We start from the raw sequence: 21,029 nt of genomic DNA on the forward strand, positions 1-21,029 counted from the left end.
ACTCATGCCAGAGCCGGAGCCGCCACTGCCCACCCTGGGCCGGCCTGACCGGGAGAGGAGGGGGGCGGGCAGCGGCCGCTTCTCTGGCGGAGGCCCTGGTCACGGGGTGCGAGACTTCTCTGCCAGCCTGGTCAGGCTCCGTCACACCTGTGCACGCCCCCTCCAAGGGCACTGCAGATGGCTGGGTGTAAGGAAGGTGGCACCCACCGCTGCACCCCGTGAGGAGCTGAGGAAGTCAAGGCCATGAGCAATTCTTTCCAACAGAAGTTCTGTGCAGTTCCCCTCAAAAGACATCACAAACTTTAATCATTGTGGGCTCATTTATTCATTTCCGGAGTCAATGTCAGCTGACAACAGAAAGTGAATTCCCATGAAAACACCTAAGAACGGGCACACTTGTCCTGGAGGGTGGTAGGTCCGCTCCCATGACTGCAGACGCGGGCCAGAATGGGGCAGGTAGAAAGGGCCTTGCTGCTGGAATTTTCCAGCCCAGTGTTCAGTGCTCAGTGTCCAAGGATGGGGCCGGTTCCCAGCTTTCTTTCCTGATGCCGCAGAGACGGGCCCTAAGAAAGCCGGTCAGGGCTCAGCAGGAGTGCCTCCCTCGCAGGGCTACGCCCCCCTCTTTGGGTATGGAAGCACTGATCTCAGAATCTTCACGCCCTGCACGTACGGGGCGTGTGCTCTGGCCAAGTCTCGGGGCCTCCCGGCCTCATTCCTGGGTGTCCTTCTGCACACGTTTTGGGAGAGTAAGGAGTTCATCCCTCAGAAAGTGCCCAGAAGACGGCCTGGAACAGAGCACGGGCTGTGAGCGCCTACCAGCCCTTGTTACTCCCGCGCCAGAACACGGTCTTGTCCGCCTGCTTCCTCACAGGATCCCTCGTGTCTAACCCTCTGGCACATAATAGGTGCCTAATAAGTGTAGGAAAAGACACAGTCTGAGTCTCCAAAAGCCAGCAAAATGAACCTAGGCAGCAGCCCCTTTGCTGCTCGGGGCTTCTGTCTTTCAGTCCCAAGCTGTGATCTCTGTGCTGGTCAGGCAGCCAGAGGGTCTGGCTGTCACACCCCGTCCATATTTGAGAAGATCCAGGGGCTGACAGCCTCAGAGAAGTAGTGTTAACCACTTGATTCAAGGAATCACAAGTTCAAGGTGAACCAGACTCTGTTGCTATTTTCTTCACTTGCCTCTATTACCTGAGGCATAGAATTAACCTTAAACTTCCACTGCAAAGTTATACTGGACGGGTATTCTAGCCATAGCTCTGGCTATTTGGTCATCAAATCGCCTCTTCTTCCTCAAGCCCTGGAGGCAAGCGTGTTGCAAAGCCGTGAATAGAGAAAGAGAGAAAGAAGTCACCGCACGCTCATCCGACCTACCATGTGGTGCGCCTCCTGCAGATTTCTCTAGTAGCAGCTCCATCCCGAACAACCGGGATATTAGTGACCTTCAGTCAAAATACTTAATTTCTTCCCCAGAGTCTGCAAGCTTCGTTTTAGTTCTATATTATCCCTAACTGGTCTGTTTGGATCTGAAGAATGGGAATTTTCATTATTTGAAAATCAGTTTTTTGAAAATTAGCTTGGGGGCACTGGGCGGTATCCCCTTTTTTCATTCTCAGCCCCATTCAGATAAGATCCAGCTGCCCCAGAACAGAGGGAGCCCGTTTGGGGCAGCCCCACCAAAGGTCAGGAAACCAGGCCTTGGTTCTGTGCGGCTGGCCCCCGGCCAGGCTAAGGTGAGCCTCAGAATCAGCATCAGCCGGGGCGCCTGGGTGGCTTAGTCGGTTAAGCATCCGACTTTCGCTCGGGTCATGNGCATCAGCCACGCCGGGGAAGTGGAAACACCCCACCTCTCCCTCCCTTTGAGAGGGTTCAGGAAATGCTCTCTGAGTCAGAGGTCTAGGTCAGGCCACCTCCCTTCTCTGGAAAATATGTAGACTATTCCCCGTGTTAATTCCACGCCTGTTATTTTGGAGAAGTACAACTTTGGTGAAACCCAGAATCCATAGAAGGAGGGGAGGGGTCTCCGCAAGTGGAAAGCGCTCCGCTTCAGGTGAGGCCCGTGCGGTTTCCCCAGACACCCCCACAGCCCTGCCCCGTTCTCGGTACCACTAAGAGCGCAGAACGGGAGTCCTGGTGCCAGACCACGGGAACGAAACAGCGAGTTTCAAACCTAACACATCCGATCCCTGTACATCTACCCAACTCGTCCACGCCCCCCCTTGGACATGGTGGCCTCTCCGTCGGGCAGGACCCTCGCAGAGTCCTCTGGTTTCAAGCTCGGGGCAGTGACGGCCGTCTCTCTTCCCCTGCTTAGTGCAGCGAGGCGTTATGCTCCCCCCATATGGTGCTGAGCAGGACAGTCATGCATTTGGCCCTGGAAGGTATGGAAACCGTCTCCTTACTTAGCCCCCCGGAGTCACAGGCAATACTTCTCCGGGGCGGAGCACAGCAGTGACCTAAGCTGCATCTGGAGAAGCCACAGAAGTGTGGTCTGCTGGTCTATTTGCTTCTCGAAATCCTCGACCTGGAGCTCTTTTGCATTATTTACCTTTTGGGTAATCACTTCGTGGGGTGCTCGCAGCCAAAGGGAAGGGATGGCACTGAGTCGAAGGCTTGGGCGGAGAGCTGGCCTGCATCCATCCCACCGGCACGATGGGCCCCGGGAGGTGGAGGTGAGTCATAGGGACCCGGGAGGGGAAACAGCACTAGCTAAATTTAAAATCCCTGCCTGATATGTTTGTGAAGTTGCTTTATTATTTTCCTGGGGGAAAATGCACCAAACAGAGAAACGGCAGTGACAAAAGAATTTTCTTGAGCTAAGGATGTAATTATTGATGCTATGGTTTTCAGATGGAATCTATTCATTGAGAAGCGAGGAAACTTGGCCGAAAGGACTGAAAGCACACTACTTGCAGCAGCCTGGGGTTGTCCGTCTGCTTAGACAGAGGATGGACTCACAGCAAATAGGGCTTGGCTGTGATGCTGTTTTCAGGAATCAAGGCCCTGAGAACCAATACACAATCGAACTTGGCCGCTCAGAATGTTTTCTATGTGAGTCGAATGGACATTCAAGTACAAACGGTCACGTGTACGGGCGCCCGGGCGGCTCAGCCGGTTAAGCATCCAGCATGGCTCAGGTCACGATCTCACAGTTCGTGGGCTCGAGTCCCGCCTCGGGCTCTGCCCTGACAGTGCAGAGCCTGCTTGGGATTATCTTTCTCCCTTCCTCTCTGCCCACTCATGCTTTCTCTCTGTCAAAATAAATAAATAAACTTAAAAAACAACAGTTGGTCATATTTAATGTGGAGAAATCAGAATTCTATTCTTCTCTCTTATACTGATTTGGGGGTGCCTGGGTGGCTCCGTCGGTTAAACGTCTGACTCCTGATTTGGGCTTGGGTCATAATCTCATGGTTCGTGGGATCGAGTCCTGCATTGGGCTCTGGACCGACAGCACGGAGCCTGCTTGGGATTCTGTCTCTCGCTCTCTGCCCCTCCCCCCACTCGCTCTCAAAAAATGTAAGTAGTGATTTGAATTCTTTCATGTGGTAGAAGACATTGAACACAAATTAGCGTTCCTGACAACAAAGGCTGTCAGCCCAGTGAGGAAAACATTCCACTTTGGATAGAGCCACACGGAATCAACCACGTGGAAACTCAAGGAGCCACTGAGGAGAAGGGTCCCGCCAGCAGCTGGGACGAGGCTGCTCCCAGACTCTGTGACAGGAAGACTCTGGGGTCCCCTCGTCTCTCACTGTCCTCAATGCTGGCCCTCCAGGCAGGACGCTGGAAAAATAAAAACAGTGATCTTTTATATACTTGATATTCAATTACCTTCATTAAACTTCCTCAATCACACACACACACACACACACACACACACACACACACACACACTACATGCCAAATATTGGTCTAGATGTTGGATGTGAAGAAGATATAAAAGGTCCCCTTCTCCACTGAGCTCCCCTTCTAGAAGGCGGAAGATGGACAATTAGTAAATAAACAAACCTTATTAAGGATGAAATACATGCGGCGATGGAACGTAAGCAAGATAATAATAGAGTAACTGTTCTGGGAAGGGGGACAGTTAGGGTAGTCAGGAAGGACCTTGCTGTGAAGTAACGTTTGAGCTGAAACTTGAAATATGTCTTATCCCTCCTGGAGCAAAAGCCAGCTGCATCAAGGCCCAGGTAAATGCTCCAGGTAGAGAATAGAAAGTGCAAAGGTCCTGAGGTGCCTGGCTGGCTCAGTCGATGGAGTGTGCAACTCTGGTCTCTGGGTTGTGTGTTTGAGCCCCACATTGAATGTAGAGATTACTTAAACATTTTTTTAATTTAAAAAAAAAAAAGAAAGGAAATGCAAAGTTCCTGAGGCTGGAATGAACCAGTAAGTTCAAAAAGAGGCAAAGTCAGGCCAGTGTGGGCTGTGAAGAAGACACGAGGGAGGGGGCCAGCTGAGGCAGGTGGGCTCCAAGTCATGCACGGCCTATAGGGTTGTGGCCTGGATCTAGGTTTTATTTCATTTTATTTCATTTTCTATCAGTTTTGTTGACATGCAATTAACATATAATAAAATGCACCAATTTTAAGTATACAATTTTATGGATTTCGAGACGTGTCGGATTGCACAGCCACCACCTCAGTCATGACGTGACACATTTCCACCACCTTCAAATGCTCCCTCCTGGGGCGCCTGGGTGGCTTAGTCGGTTAATCGTCCGTCTTTCGCTTGGGTCATGATCTCGCGGTTCGTGGGTTCAAGCCCCGCGTCGGGCTCTGTGCTGACTGCCAGCTCAGAGCCTGGAGCCTGTTTCTGAGTCTGTATCTCCCTCTCTCTCTGACCCTCCCCTGCTCATGCTGTCTCTCTCTTTCCTAGAAATAAATAAAAATATTTAAAAAAAAAAAATGCTCCCTCCTGCCCCTTTGCGGTCAGCCTCCTCCCCAGCCCTGGTCCCAAGGAACCACTAGCATCTGCTTTCTGTCACTTTAGTTTTGTTTTTCTAAAGTTTAATATAAATGGAATCCCACAGCATGAGTCAGTGCAGGCAGCCTCCTGCGTGACCGCTGCCCCCCAATATTGGGCAACCCCTTCCCTGGCACGGGGTCGCATCTATGGACTTGTTTCACTGTCGACGGTGACAAGACATCACTTCCAGGGTCAGCTTGTGAAGAATGTGACTTGGGTCTTGCTGGCCCTCTACTCGCGCACATTGATGAAGCCAGCGGCTGTGTTGAGAGTCGATATGGCAAGAAGCTCACTGGGCCAGGCATGGGGGGCTCGCCCTTGGTCCAACAGAGCGGACAAACCTCTAGATGACTGTGTCCCTGGCCAATATCTTGGTCACAGCTTTGTGAGAGACAGAGCTGGGATCCTGACCCACAAATGCTGGGGGATACCGGTGTTGTTTTATCCACCGTGTCCGTGGCCATTTGTTACACAGCAATGAATTCCTAACACGGTAGTAACAAAGGAGACTTCTTTCACTTAGTAGAATACGTTTGAGATTCACCCAGGTAGTAGCATGGACTGGAAGTTTATTTTTTTATTGCCGAGTGGTGTCCCTTTGTATGAATACATCCCTTTGCCTCAACCCACCTGCTGATGGGTATTTGGGCTGTACCCAGTTTTCAACTATAGAATATAGCTGCTTTCAACGCTCAGGTGCAAGTCTTTGTGCGGTCACACATTCTCATTTTCTTGGAATCAATGCCTATTGTAGGATTATGAGATTTTAGGGGGAATGTATGTTTATAGGAAACTACCAGTCTGTATTGGTGTGGCTGTATCATTTTGTTTTCCCACCAGTGAGGGATGAGATTTTAAGATGCTGTGCTTCCCCATCAACACTTGCTTAGGAGTCTTTAATTTTGGCCATATTTGTAGCTATGTAGAGACATCTCATTGTGGATTTAATGTGAATTTTCTTAATGATTGATAACACTGAGCATCTCTTTATGTGCTTGTTCAAATCTTTTGTCAAAATTTAAAAATGAGATTGTTGGTGTTCTTATTGAGTTGTAAGAGCTCTTTGTATATTGTGGATACAAGTGCTTTGTTGCATGTATGTTTTGCAAATACTTTCTCCCAGCCTGAGCTTGTCTATTCATTTTTCTTTTTCTCTCTTTCCTTCCTTCCTTCCTTCCTTTCTTCCTTCCTTCCTTTTTCTTTTTTGAGGCAGAGAGAGAGAGTGCACATGCACATGTAAGGGAGTGGGGTGGGGAGGGGCAGAGATAGAATCTCAAGCAGGCTCCACACTCAGTGCAGAGCCCGATATGAGGCTTGATCTCACAACCCTAGTATCATGACCCGAGCCAAAATTAAGAGTCAGATGCTCAACTGACTGAGCCATCCCGGAGCCCTACTGTCTATTCGCTTTTTGTAACAGTATCTTTTCAAGAACCAAAGGTTGGGGGTCTTATTTATTTATTTATTTATTTATTTATTTGAGAGGGGGAGAGAGAGAGGGAGAGAGAGAGAGAGAGAGCACGAACGGGGTCAAGGCAGAGAGAGTATCCCAAGCAGGCCCTGCGCTGTCAGCACACAGTCCAATATGGGGCTCCAAATCACGAACCTTGAGATCATGTCCTGAGCCAAAATCAAGAGTTGGGTGCTTAATGGACTGAGCCACGCAGGTGCCCCAAAGTTTTTAATCTTGATGGAATCTATTTTGTCAACTTTCCCTTGCAGCTCACGCTCCACTTCAGCCCCCTTCCCTAAGTGGCCTGGGAGCTTTCTCCAGGCAATAAGCTGAGATCCTCAAAAGGCTCACCTAACTTTCTCCCGTAGTTCAGGGATCAGTGTCCTTAATTCCCTGGTGTCCAAAAACCTGACAGCTGGTGTCACTTAGTATATGTATATTTTGTTGAGTTTTTTAGTTGTTTTGGGCAGGAAGGTAAATCTGTCTCTGCTACTCCATCTCAGTCAAAAGCAGAAGCTTGCCATCATTAAAAATTTTTTTTTAAATAACAGCTTTATTGGGATATAATTCACATGCCATAAGCTTGCTTTCATTTTTAAAAGCTGTCTTCTCTGAGTACAGAAGTTTAGATGATAGTGGTTATTTGTTTTTCTTTTTTATTTCAGTGTCTTTGAGTTGCTGCTCCATTGTCCCTGGCTGGCATGGCTGCTCTCAAAAAGATTACTGACGTTGCTTTGTTGCTCTGTATGAAATGTGTCTTTTCTCTGAGTGTTCTGAAGAGTTTTTCTTTATTTCTCATTTTCATCAATGTGATTATGATGTGCCCTGGTGCGATTTTCCTCTATTTATTCTGCTTGAGGTTTGCTGAGTTTCTTGGATCTGTGGGCTTATTGTTTTCATCCAGTTTGGAAGATTTTCAGCCACTTTGGCAGCAAGCTTCCTATCCCCTGGGGTCCTTGCCAGGGTATTAAATCCATATCCTGAGAGAATGCCCTGCATCAACAAACTCTTCCTTTTATAGTCGCATGTTTGGCCCCCTGATCGAGCACCTTCCAAATCCATTCCATGGCTCATTCTCGCAGCTCCTTTGGCACATAGCCCCCGTTAGTCTTGAAGATAAAACTTCCGGTTACTTTACCAGCAAAAGATGGGTTTATGTGGGAATAAAAGAGAATTGCAACGTGGCCACGCAAGCTACAGCAAACCCACTGGAGAGTCCAGCGAACAAAGGGGACGCAGGCTTTTCTATAGAGGTGGGTGGCCAGGTGGGCCTGAGCAGCACATCCAGGGCGGCAAACCAGAAGTTTGAAGTGAAGTGTCTTCTCATTGGCTGGGCTGGGACGGTCTCTCATTGGCTGGGCTGGGACGGTCTCTCATTGGCTGGGTGGGACGGTCTCTCATTGGCTGAGCTGTTGCTAGGAAGATGAGGAAAGCCTTTCCTCCTGCAGCTGGGGGCGTGAAGCAGCGTGACCACCTGCGGGGTCCCTGCCTTCTTGTTGGGTGAGCGGTTGACGAGAATGGTAGGGCCTGAGAGCACCCCCTGCAGAACCTCCTAACTGCATTTTAGTGTGGGTTCTGGCTTTAATTTTCACGCCCCTTTCTCTCGTTAGGCCCAGCATTTATTCTGCGAGGCNATCTTCCCATAATAGGGGAATGCTAGCTCTTCCTAGGTAGGGGTGAGCAACCGTTGCAGGCCCTGAAGTTTCAGAAAAGTCTGAGGAGCCAACACCTTTCGGGGCATCCACCCAGCTCTACTCATCGCGTGTCCAGGTCTTCCCAACCAGGACCCTGACCTTGGCATTGCAAAGCCACCTTGACTGAGATTCAAGGCAGTTCTATTTTTTATTTCCTGAGGAACCTTCATGCTGTTTTCCATAGTGCTTGCGTCTATTTATATGTCCACCCAAGAGCACAAGGGTACCCTTTTCTCTACGTCTTCGCCAACTCTTGTTATTTCTTGTCTCTTTGATGATAGCCATCCTAACGGGTGTGAGGTGATATCCCAGTGTGGTTTTTGATTTGCATTTCCCTGATGATTAGTGGTGTTGAGCATCTTTTCATGTGCTTGTTGGACAACTGTATGTCTTAGTCTTCCTTGGGAAAATGTCTATTCAATACTCTGCCCATTTTTTTTAATCGTCAAGTAGCTAACACACAGTGTAGTTTTGGCTTCAGGAGTAGATTCCCACAGTCTAATCATCACTTACAGACAACACCCAGTGCTCATCCCAACAAGTGCCCTCCTCAATGCCCATCACCCATTTTTCCCACCCTCCCGACCCCCCACCCACATCAACCCTCAGTTTGTCTCTGTATTTAAGAATCTCTTATGGTTTGGCTCCCTCTCTGTCTGTATCTTAGTTTTCCTTCCCTTCCCCTGTGATCATCTGTTAAGTTTCTCAAATTCCACATGTGAGTGAAATCATATCTGTCTTTTCTGACTGACTTATTTCACTTAGCATAACACACTCCAGTTCCATCCATGTTGTTGCAAATGTACTCTGCCCATTTCTTAACTGTATTGGTTGGATATTTTGCTATTGAGTTGTATAAGTTCTTTGTATATTTTGGACATTAACCCTTTACCAGATACATGATTTGCCAATATTGTCTCCCATTCTGTAGGCTGCCCTTTCGTTTTGCGGATGGTTCCCTTTGCTGTGCAGACGGGTTCTAGTGTGATGTGGTCCCGCTTGTTTATTTTTGCCTTTGTCGCCTTTGCTTTTAGTGTCAATACACGTAGTTTCAATTATTTGTGAACTGTCTCCAACTTCTTAGATCCCTGGACAGGGTGCCAGCTAGTCAGTAGCAGCCAGATGACTGTACCGTTCTTGCCTGCATCTCCTTCAGCCTCCCAAACACACATCCTTCTCAGTCACTGTACCAACCACTCTTCTCCCAATTTATTACTGGTGAAAATTTTACCAATGGGCTGCCTCCTTGTTCAAAGCGTCCACGTGCTACGCAGGCTGGGCTACTCATTACCAGCTGGGCGGTGAGTGATCTAGTAGTAAATCCCCGCCTTACCATCTACTTTCTCAGACCCTTGCTGCTACCAACTGTTAATTTGGGTCCCCTAGTAAGCGTCCCATGAGATGGCACTCAGGATGCAAGAGCTTCACTGGGCGCTCGTGGCTATGATAGATTGGGAGTGGGAGCAGGGAGTGACATTGGGCCGAGGAAGCCCACAGACTGCAATACTGATCGGAAGCCTGTGAATGGAAAGGGGGAGGAAGTAGAATTGGGCAGGGAGAATCTGACTCTAATGCAAATCTAACAAAGTTTGGGCCAACCCAAAGGAAGGGGGTGGAGGAACGCTGGAGCAGAGATTGTCCATTAGAGGAGTCCTGGGTTGGTGGAGATGGTTCCCCTAGAGCCCGTGCCGTGCTCAGTCACCGACCAGAGACCACCCACAGAGAGAGAACTCGGTCCTGCACATGGAGGTAGGCGGCCAGCTGCACTCCTAGCAGCTAAATGCAAATCCTCTCTTGAAGGGAGATCAGAGTGGAGCTCCTCCGTGGCTGCTACGACAGAATAGTCGCTTAGTATCCCAGCATCTGTCAGAGATGATCAATGAGGATTTTATTTTTAAAATAAATAAAATAAATTTTTGCTGTGCTTCAATCTATCATATTTACCTTTTTTTTTTTTTTTTTTGATACTCAAATTGTCCTTCCTTCGGCCAGTGGGAGTGCCTCTGGCTAGAGAATCGTCTGACACAATGCTGGACTCATTGACAATTTCCTTGCTTTCTGTTGATAAGAAACTCCAGGATTCTCTTGTGTCTTTTCTTTTTCTTTTCTTTCTTTCTTTTTTTAATATTTATTCAGTTAGTTTGAAGGAGAGTCAGCACCTGTGCAAGTGGGGGAGGGGCAGTCTGGAATCCCAAACCAGGCTCCACGCTGTCCGCACAGAGCCCAACACAGGGCTTGAACCGACAAACCAGGAGATCATGACCTGAGACAAAATCAAGAGTCAGATGCTTAACCAACTGAGTCTCTCAGGCGCCCCCATCAGGTATGCTTTCTGCCACAGATCTGAAATCAGTCGTTTTTCTAAGAAGCTATGGGTTTGTTTCCATGGGAGACAGCACGCGGCGACAACAATCAGGTGCTGAGAGTGCTCGCTCCTCCCGAAATGGTGATTGTTTCTAGACCAGTGCAGCCCAAGAGAACAATGAGAACTTTCCATATCTGCGCTAATATGGCAGTGACTAGCCACACGGGGCTATTGATAGCTTGAAATGTGGCCACTGCAACCGAGGAATGGAATTCTTAATGTTATTTAATTGAAATGTTTTTCTTACTGTAAAATATACATGACATAAATGCTACCTTTGTAACCACTTTTAAGCATACAGGTCACAACCTTGCGCACATTCACATTGTCTGTAACCATCACCACCGCCCATCGCCAAAACCCTTCCATTTTCCCCAACTGAAACTCTGTCCCATTAAACACTAACCCTCCATTTCACACCCACTCCCACCTCCTAGCAACCACCGTTCTACTTCCTGTCTCTACAAATTTGACTACTCCACGTACCTCATATAAGCGAAATCAAACTATTTGTTCTTTTGTGTCTGGCTTTTTTCACTTAGCATAATGTCTTCAAAGTTTATCCATGTTGTTATGTGTCAGAATTTCTTTTCTTTCTATGGCTGAATAATATTCTATTATATCTATATATACATATCACATTTTGTTTTTCCATTTTTCCACTGATGGACATTTGGGTTGTTTCCACCTTTTGGCTATTATGAATAACGCTGCATAAACTGGTGTACGTATATCTGTTCAAGTATTTAATTTTAATTAAAAAAAATTCTTTAACATTTATTCATTTTTGAGAGACAGACTGGGGGGGGGAGAGGGGCGCGCGCACACACACACACACACGCACACAGAATCCAAAGCAGGCTCCGGGCTGGATGCAGGGATCGAACTCACCAACTGTGAGATCGTGACCTAAGCCAAAGTCAGATGCTTAACCGGCTGAGCCACCCAGATGCCCTTTTTTATTTTTCAATTTATTTATTTTTTTTAAATATTTTTATTTATTTCTAGGAGAGAGAGAGAGACAGCATGAGCAGGGGAGGGTCAGAGAGAGAGGGAGCCACAGACTGAAACAGGCTCCAGGCTCTGAGCTGGCAGTCAGCACAGAGCCCGACGCGGGGCTCGAACCCACGAACCGCGAGATCATGACCTAAGCGAAAGTCGGACGCTTAACCGACTAAGCCACCCAGGCGCCCCTATTTTTCAATTTAAATAGCCACATGTGTCCAGTGGTTATCATATTGGACAGTTCTAGGCCTTTTCAGTGGATAGAACTAAGAAATACATTTTTAAAAGGATTATATTGTCATATTAATATTTCCCATTCGAATCCAAGATTACAAGTTTTTAACTTATTTTGCATCTCTTCTCTCAAGCTAAAAGCATTGGCTCCTAATATTAACCACACTACGTAATTGCTGTATCCCACTTTACACGATTCCAGAATAGCAACAGCGATATTATTATCAAGACCAGGATTAATGCAAACAATTCGAGATTTCTTTGCCGCTCTTTCCGCCCTTACAAAGTGTCAGGTTTTAATGTCACTTGAATTATTTTCTGTGTGGCTAAGCCCCCAACCTGACATACCGCTAGGATTTGTTTCATTTTGCTTCCAATTTTCAGGACTTGATTTATTTTTGGCTTTGTCATTACACAGTTCCAGAGCCAAAGGGACAAGCACATGTGGAGAACTGCAGTTTCCACGCACACCTCACCTTCCTGACCCTGGTTGGTAACCGTTTGTATGTTACTTTTCAAGGTAGGAAAATGCCCATGTATATTCTTATTGCCTCTGCCCCTTCTTAGTAAAATACCATACACACCGTTCTGCGACTTTATTATTAGTTTTCTTAACAGTACGTCCCGAAGGTCACTCCGGGACAGAGCATGGAACAGTCACAGCTGCTCCACTGCGCGGCTGCACAGCACCTTGGCACCCTCTTCCCGCAGCTCCCACGGGTGCACACCGGGCGCTTTCCAGTCTTTTGCTATCCTTCCCTTCTGCAGTACAAAGTGCATAGATGGAAAGGCCCAGAGACGCAAAGCCGGGGAGAAAGCAGCTCCGCCACGTCGCCATGTGCGGGAGGGGAGTAGAATTTCTGCTAGAGGAGCTACCGCGGGCTGGTGGGGTGACTTCGGCCCCCTCGGGCCCTGCACTCTGAGCGGGGAGAGGGCCTGGCCAGCCGGCGGGCAGGGGGCCGAGGGGCCTGCCGCCACCGCTGGCTTCCGCGTTCCCGCCTGTGCCGCGCTCGCTGCACGACTGGGGGGCTCTGGCCGGCTGCCTTCCCCGCACCAACCACAGGACTTCGGGGGCCCCGCTGTGGCCCGGGAGGCAGGGGTCACCGCCCGCACGCGGCCAGCCGGCCAGCCGCCCGCAAGTCTCTGCAAGGGCAAGGGTGCACGCACGCCCTCGGGCGCCCGGACGCCCCCTGCGTGGCCTGGCGTGGGGGGAGGGCCTTCGTCACACACACCCGCCAGGCAGGGTGCCCGACGGGCCGGTTACGGAGTAACGGCGACCCCGGGCCTCGGCGGGGGGCGAGGCGGGGCTCCCCTCCGCCCCCGCGCGGCCGNCTCGGTTCTGCAAAGGATAACCGGGTCTGGGAGGCGGGAGGGCCTCGGCTCCGGGGTCGTCCGCCAGCGGTTTGGGCTTGAGCGAGCCTTCCTTGGACGTGTGCAAAGACCGGGCGCTGAGCAGGTGAGGGGCAGGCGCGGACCCGGCGCTGTGCAGGTGAGAGCAGGTGAGGGGCAGGTGTGGGGCAGGCGAGGACCAGGCGCTGAGCAGGTGAGAGCAGGTGAGGGGGCAGGCGAGGACCAGGTGCTGAGCAGGTGAGAGCAGGTGCTGAGCAGGTGCTGAGCAGGTGGGGGGCAGGTGGGGAGCAGGTGAGGGGCAGGCGAGGACTGGGCGCTGAGCATGTGAGGGGCAGGTGAGGACCAGGTGCTGAGCAGGTGAGAGCAGGTGGGGAGCAGGTGAGGGGCAGGCGAGGACCAGGTGCTGAGCAGGTGGGGAGCAGGTGCTGAGCAGGTGAGGGGCAGGTGGGGAGCAGGTGAGGGGCAGGCGAGGACCAGGTGCTGAGCAGGTGGGAAGCAGGTGCTGAGCAGGTGGGGAGCAGGTGAGAGCAGGTGGGGAGCAGGTGAGGGGCAGGCGAGGACCAGGTGCTGAGCAGGTGGGGAGCAGGTGAGAGCAGGTGAGAGCAGGTGAGGGGCAGGCGAGGACCGCATGCCGGGCAGGTGAGGAGCAGGTGGGGACTGGGCACTTATCAGGCGAGGACCTGGCGCTGAGCCCCCGAGGAGTGGGGCCCTGTCCAGTCTGCAGCATCTTGAAGACTCCCGCACACTCCCCGCGGGTAAGCCGAGCAGACACGCACGTGCACAGCGTACTGTTGGTTTTAAGGCGAACATCAGTAGCAGCCCCCCCAAGTCCAGAAATAAAAGACCATTAACACCACACGCACGAGTCAACCCACCCGTCCCCCGCCTGGCAGACCTCTGCCCCCACGACCGTGGGCTGGTCTGTGAGTCCGGTTCCCTTGCTTTTCTCTAGGTGTACGACCTACGTGTGCATTCCTAAGCAGTGTAATTAAATTCCACCTGTTGTTAAACTTCATATAAATGGAATAATACAATATATATTTTCAATTTTGAAACAACCCCAAGTTTACATAAAAGTTGCAAGTTTAGCCCCAACAATCTTCCTTTTCCTGAAGTATTTGAGGACATGCTTACACGATGCTGTATCACCGCCGTACTTTTGAGTATTTCTTACCTGCAAGGGCGTCCTCGGGCATAATGTCCACGTGACCATCGAGGTCAAGAGAATCCCATAGATGTATCACTACTGCTGGTCCTCAGCCCAGTCAAGCACATTTTGACAGTTGATCCCATAAAGTCACAAAAGCAAAAGGATTCAGTCTGGGACGACGCATGGCACTTGGTTGCGTTAGTGCTTCCTCGGTGTCTTTCCGTCCACAGCCTTTCCTTGGCTCTGATGGCCCTGCCGCCTTTGACGGCTGCAGGCAGTTACTTTGCCTGATGTTTCCTCAAGATTAGATTCGCATTATGCATCCTTGGCAGGAAAGTCACAGAATTTATGCACAACTTTCTTCCGCTCATTCCATCCTGTCAGGTGGCTCACGGTGGCCCATTTGTCACATCACAGATGATGTTTGCCTTGATCACTTCATTAAAGTGGTGTCTGCCAATGTCTCCGCTGGGAAGTTACTTTTTCCCTTTGTGGTTAGCACGTATTTGTGGGGAGACACTTTGAGGGTAGTGGCCGCGTCATCCCTCCCAGGCTTGAGCTGGGTGGCTCACAGTGGACGCCCCCCTGCCCCCCTGAGTCCTGATGCGCTTCACAGGGCTGCCTTCCTCCTACGCAGGCCCTGACCCCCAGCTCTGAGCCGCTGCGGGTGCCACTCTGCCCGCCCCACCTGGGGAACCCAGTCTGGAAGCGGAGGAGAGAAGTGTGTGCGCTTTGCACCTCCTTCCCCGCCCGTTGTGTGGAAGAGGAGCAGCCGCTTGGTGACTCGGTGCCAGCTCGTTCTTTGTGCCTGTTGAGCGCCCTGTAGGTGGGATCATGCCTTCGGTGTTTCCTGCTCCTGGTGGCCGTGGGGCTTTAGTCAGAGCTGCTGCTGTTCTCTGAGGGCCTGTTGTGTCTCCCAGTCGTTTAAGTCTCTCATGAGCTGAGTTGTGCTTCCTCAGGGGAAAAATCATAGGTTGAAGCCCTAACCCCTGGCATCTCAGAATGTGACCTCATTTGGAAATAGGGTCACTGGGGATGTAATTCACTAAGATGAGGTCCCACTGGAGGAGGATGGGCCCCTAATCCCATATGTCAGGTGTCTTTATGCAAAGGTATTTAAGGGGCACCTGGGGGGCTCAGTAGGTTGAGAGTCCAACTTTGGCTCAGGTCACAATCTCACGGTTTGAGTTTGAGCCCCGAGTCTGGTTCTGTGCTGACAGCTCAGAGCCTGGAGCTGCTTCAGATTCTGTGCCTCCCTCTCTCTCTGCCCCTCCCCCACTCACGCTCTTTTTCTCTCTCCTTCAAAAATAAATAAACGTTAAAAAAAAAAAAAGAAAGGAGACGCTTGAACGTAGGTGTGAACACAGCATCGCCTGGGGGTGCCCTGCCGGAAGCCAGGGGGCGCTCGGACCCAGGGTTGGGGGGGAGGCTGGGGCGGGCCCGCCCCAGCGCTGCAGAGGGAACCAGGCCCTGCTGGCACCTTGACGTCAGATTCCTGGCCTCCGGAAGTGTGAGAGGATACACTTAGTCGGCGGAAACACCCAGTGTGTCGTGCTTTGCGGTGGCAGCCCCAGGACAGGGTACGACGTCTCAGGGCCTCCGAAGGCCGCCCGCCTGGGAGAGGAACCGCTGCGTTAGAGGGAGTGGGGGGCAGCAGGGTGCCGCCCAGAGAGGCCCATGGCCGAACCCTGGGAACTTGGGAATACGTGCGGTGCTGCGGCAGCGGAATGAAGGGTGTCCCCCAGGCGGTGGAGACGGGGAGGTTGTCCTGATTAAACACCTGCGCCCACTGCAGACGCAGGCTCCTCGGAAGTGAGGCAGGGAGGCAGAAGAGCGTCAGGGGGGCCCCGGAGAAAGGGCGCACAGTGGGGGCTTGGGCGCAGGAGTGTGCGTGACCTCTGGAAACCGGAATCTGCCCTGGAGCCTCGAAGGGAACACAGTCCCGCACACACCTCGACTTTCACCCAGCGAGACTCATTTCAGAATCTGACGGACAGAATGGTCAGGGAACAAATCCGTGAGGTCACCGGGTTTGGGGGAGGTTGTTACAATGGGAGAGCAACACGCGGGCGCGTGCTCGTTAACTTTGCGGGGTGACCCCAGACTCTCTGGGAAGTGACCGTCCCCACCCTCACTCCCGTGAAGCTCCCCTGCGCACGGGCTCGTGACGTCTTACCAGGTGTGATGACTGTGTAATGATAGGAGGTTGTGGTTTTAACTTGCATTTTCCTAATTACAAATGAAGTTGGGCAGTTTTTGGGAGGGGGGGTTTCATTACCAAGAAATAGTTTATCATTCAAAGCAGGACTTGGCTAAGAGTTAAAGGGAAACACTCTTAATAATGCCAGGAAAACAGGCACAAAATGGGCACACGGCCGCCCTGGACACACGGCCGCCCCACTTCCTGGCCATTTGAATGTCCTCAACTGTGCAGTGCCTGCATGAGTCTTGCCATCGGCCCGGGCTGCCCACCTTCTTTACTGATTCGCAGGTAGTCCTTGCGTGGTCTTGATGGAGGACCTTTTGGGTAACGCATTGAATTTCTCTTCTGGCTTGTAACTCTTTCTCACTCTCCCAAGAGCATCATCTGAATGAAAGTTTTTCATTTAAGTGTGCTTGACCATCTGCCAGCTTTTCCTCTCCTGGCTAATGACTTTGGCGTCCTGGGTAAGAAACTCTGGGGGCGCCTGGGGGGCTCAATCAGGTAAGCGTCCGACCTCGTCTCAGGTCACGATCTCGTGGTTTGTGGGTTCAAGCCCCACGTCGGGCCCTGTGCTGAGAGCTCAGAGCCTGAAGCCTGTTTCAGATTCTATGTCTCCCTCTCTCTCTGCCCCTCCCCTGCTCATGCTCTGTCTCTTCTCTCAAAACTAAACAAATTTAAAAAAGAAAGAAAAGAAAAAAGAAACCCAGGAGTCTCGAGGCCCCCAGTGCCCACCAGTCCCTGTGATCGGGTTTCATGCTGTCCGTGTGAGTCTTTAACCCGCACAGAGCTGAGCCCAGGACGAAGGCCTAGTTCTCAGCGCCGACCCTGCTGCCCTTCCTTGGGCGCGGCTGGACCGGGGCACGGGTTTTAGGGAGTCTGTCGAGCAATTTGGAGAGAACTGGCATCTTGATTAAGACTGAGTCCCCCGTACTTGAACATTTATTTATTTACGTTGGCTGTATTCTGTTTTTGCACTTCAATGTGGGAAAGCTGCAAACTGAGAAAGGTAGAGGAGGTGGTGAGGAGAACTCACGCCCCCCCCCCCCCATTCCTGCCACGGCTTCGCTCCCTTGCGGGGTTGCTTGTTAGAGAAAACCCCAGGTGTAATGTTTCACCCATAAATACCTCACACTCCTCCAACACCAAAAGGCTCACTTCTGGCACAGCTGCAAAGTCAGTATCAACCCCAACAAAATTAACGTGAATTTCTTAGTAAAATCTAAGGCTGATTTGTGTTCAGTTTCCCACAGGATCTCAAAAACGTCTTTTACAGTTGCTTCCTTGAATCAGGATCCAAACAGGACGCCCACACTGATGAGGTGGACTTACTTGTGTCTTACGGAACTTCTCATGTACAAAGGCCTGCCTTCCCTCGTTTCCCCCGGGGCAGCCGCTCTTAGAAGTGTCTGGATCGTCTGTTCCATTTATGTAGCATTTAGGCCTCTTTTCTGTCACCCAGTGAGGCTCCATCATTTTCTCCTTAGCCGTCCTGCACGCCTTTTGTGGTGTCTGTTCTTACACACGTCATACTTATTGATGGAGTTGTAAGTGGCATCTTTTCCAAATCTTTGCTAACTGGGAATGTATTTGGTTCTTATTATTGCATTTATATCTAGTGACATTACATATCGTCTCAATAACTTTCGTAATGGGTATCTGTATACTCACCTGAATTTCCGGTATATACAGTCACGTTATCGGAAAACACTGCCGTTTCTGAATGCCTCTCGGTCCTTTTACCCCTGCGGTTCTGGCTTCTGACTCAGCGAAGCCCTTGTTTGGTTCTCAGTCTTTTTCTTTTTTTAATTTTTTACTCATTTTTTTTTTGAGAGGAGTGGAGAGAGGGCAGAGAGGGAGACACAGAGTCCGAAGCAGGCATCAGGCTCTGAGCTGTCAACATGGAGCTGATGTGGGGCTCGAACCCACGAACTGCGAGATCATGACCTGAGCTGAAGTTGGAAGTAGGGCACTTAACCACTTAAGCCTTGTTCTTGGACTTAAAAGAACGTTTTAATGTCTAGGATGACGCGCGCGGTTTCCTGTACATCATCGGCAGCGTGTAGCCTTTATTACACGAAAGAAGACCATTCCTAATGTAAGGCTGCCAAGTTTTCTTAAAGCATAAGTGGGACATTGAATTTTATCAACTTTTTTCCCACATTTGTCGAGTTGATATCGTTTTCTTCCTTAGGTCTGTTACCGGGGTGCGTTAAGCTGACTTCTGATGCTAAGTAAACGCGCCGCGGTCCTGAAGCTCTACCCCGCGTTGACACCGCGGGTCCGGGCCGGTGAGCCCTCCCTGTGCTCTGAGCGACGGGGGCTCTGAGTCTCTGGTCTCCGCTGTCGGTGTCGGCTCTGGTAGCAAAGGCTGCGTGAGCCCCACGGAGAAGTCCGGACCTGCCTCTCGCTCCTGGAGGTGGTGTGCGTGAACCCGGTGGTCTGCGTGTCTGAGTTTCCTGAAACTCGATGGGGAAGCCTCTGAGCCTGGAGTGTTTTTCATGGGAATGTTATTTGACTGTTGATTGAGTTTCTTTTATGCTTATGGGATGTTGAAGTTTTTTTCTCAAACAATTTTGGGTTTTTTTTAATTTTTTTTTTTTTTTTTAATTTCTAGGAGAGAGAGAGAGAGACAGCGTGAGCAGGGGAGGGTCAGAGAGAGAGGGAGTCACAGACTGAAACAGGCTCCAGGCTCTGAGCTGGCAGTCAGCACAGAGCCCGACGCGGGGCTCGAACCCATGAACCGCGGGATCATGACCTAAGCGAAAGTCCGACGCTTAACCAACTAAGCCACCCAGGCGCCCCTTTCTCAAACAATTTTGATTAGTAATATTTCTCTAATAATTTGTCCTGTTGTCTACATTTTCAAATTTACTGGCATAAGGTTGTCCGTGACTTCTTTATTTTTTAATGTTTTCCTGATACATTTATCGACTTTATAAATCTTTTAAAAATGCAAACCCTCTATCCTATACATTAGTTTCTGTTGCATTAATTTTTAATCTTTTCAACCTTCTTTCTTCCACTTTCTTTGGGTTCATTTTGCAGTTCTTTCTGTAACTACTTGCGTTGGATGTTCAGTGCATAAACTTTTCGCCTTTTCCAAATACCGTATATGCACCAAGGTCACACGCTTGTGCGGTGTAGGCTGCGCCAGGGCTGATAGGCACTACTGTCATCGTAACTCAGCTCAAAGTATTTTATAATTTCCAGCATGATATTTTCTTTGACCCATGGGTTGTTTAGAAGTAGGTTTCTTTTTTTAAAATTGTTTTTAACGTTTATTTATTTCTGAGAGACAGAGAGAGCATGAGTGGGGGAGGAGCAGAGAAAGAGGGAGACACAGAGTCTGAAGCAGCTCCAGGCTCCGAGCTGTCAGCGCAGAGCCCGATGTGGGGCTCGAATCCACAAACCGTGAGATCATGACCTGAGCCGAAGTTGGATGCTTAACTGACTGAGCCACCCAGGTGCCCCAGACGTATGTTTCTTATTTTTCAAAAATAGTTCTCTATTTGTTATTGACTTGGCCTGATGACTTTTGGTCAGAGAACAAGCTTTCTATGGTTGTTTCATGGAGGAATAAATGACATACAATATTAATATTGTATCTGTTTCAGGTGTCCCTGAAACATAGTGATTTGCTATTAATGTACATTACAGAGTTGCCACCACGATAAGTGTAGTCACCATCTGTCACCACACAAACCTGTCACAGTATAGCTGACTGTATTCCCTATGCTCCTCAAAGCCGTGTACCATTTTAGTCCTTTAAAATTTATTGAGACCTGCTTTGGGCCCAGGAGACGGCTTTTGTAAATATTCAGCATGTGCTTTCAGGGGCACTTACTAGTCTGTCGTTGGTGTGCTCTATACGTCTGTCATGTTCAGTTTGTTAATGATGTTGTGCCACATTAATGACTTCTGTTGTCTGCTTTTGTTATCAGTTCCTGAGAGGGCGCGTGAAAGTCTCCCGTGAGAGTTGGCATTTTGACTTCTTCCTTGTTCTGTTGATCTGTGCTGTCTCCTTTGTGACTCCGTTAGTGAACACACATGGATGTAAAATTGTCCCTTCAGGGCACCCGGGTGGCTCAGTTGGTTGAGTGTCTGACTTCGGCTCAGGCCGTGATCTCACGGTTTGTGGGTCTGAGCCCCGCATCGGGCTCTGTGCTGACAGCTCGGAGCCTGGAGCTGCTTCGGATTCTGTGTCTCCCTCTCTCTCTCTGACCCTCCCCTGCTCATGCCTGTCTCTCTCTCAAAAATAAACAGTGAAAAAAATTTCAGTGCTTCTGTAAGCTCGTGTTTTAGATGTCTCCAAATAGTGGACAGTTAGATTTTTTGGTTGTTGCTATCAGTCTTTAAATCCAATTTAAAAAGAGCCTTTTTTTTTTTGCCTTGGCCATTTTGCCTATTTATAATCTTGCCTTCACTTAAATTTTGACCTGATGATTTTTTACTTTCTAGTCAATTCTTCAAGGTTTTTAAGGCAATTAAATACAATTTTATGCAGCATTTGTGGCTATTTTTAGAGTGATGGCTGGCACGCTGGACAGCCGCGCTGCCAAAAATGGAAATGGAAGTTCCAACTGCTTCTCCAGCGCGATTTAGCAAAT

The 21,029-nt window shown here is 49.8% G+C and overlaps 1 protein-coding gene across 1 annotated transcript in view; it reads left to right on the forward strand.

Moving 5' to 3' along the window:
• Nucleotides 1-13,784: 13,784 nt before the first annotated feature.
• The window catches only part of CFAP74 (cilia and flagella associated protein 74), a 61,167-nt gene continuing 53,922 nt past the window's right edge, over nucleotides 13,785-21,029 (forward strand). The window contains exon 1 of the mRNA XM_077764002.1: nucleotides 13,785-13,824. The gene's annotated coding sequence lies outside the window, so the exon portion shown is untranslated. The remainder of the gene's footprint in view (nucleotides 13,825-21,029) is intronic.

This window comes from Crocuta crocuta, unplaced genomic scaffold, assembly GCF_008692635.1.
Source record: "Crocuta crocuta isolate KB4526 unplaced genomic scaffold, BGI_CrCroc_1.0 scaffold13, whole genome shotgun sequence".
Taxonomy (NCBI): Eukaryota; Metazoa; Chordata; class Mammalia; order Carnivora; family Hyaenidae; genus Crocuta; species Crocuta crocuta.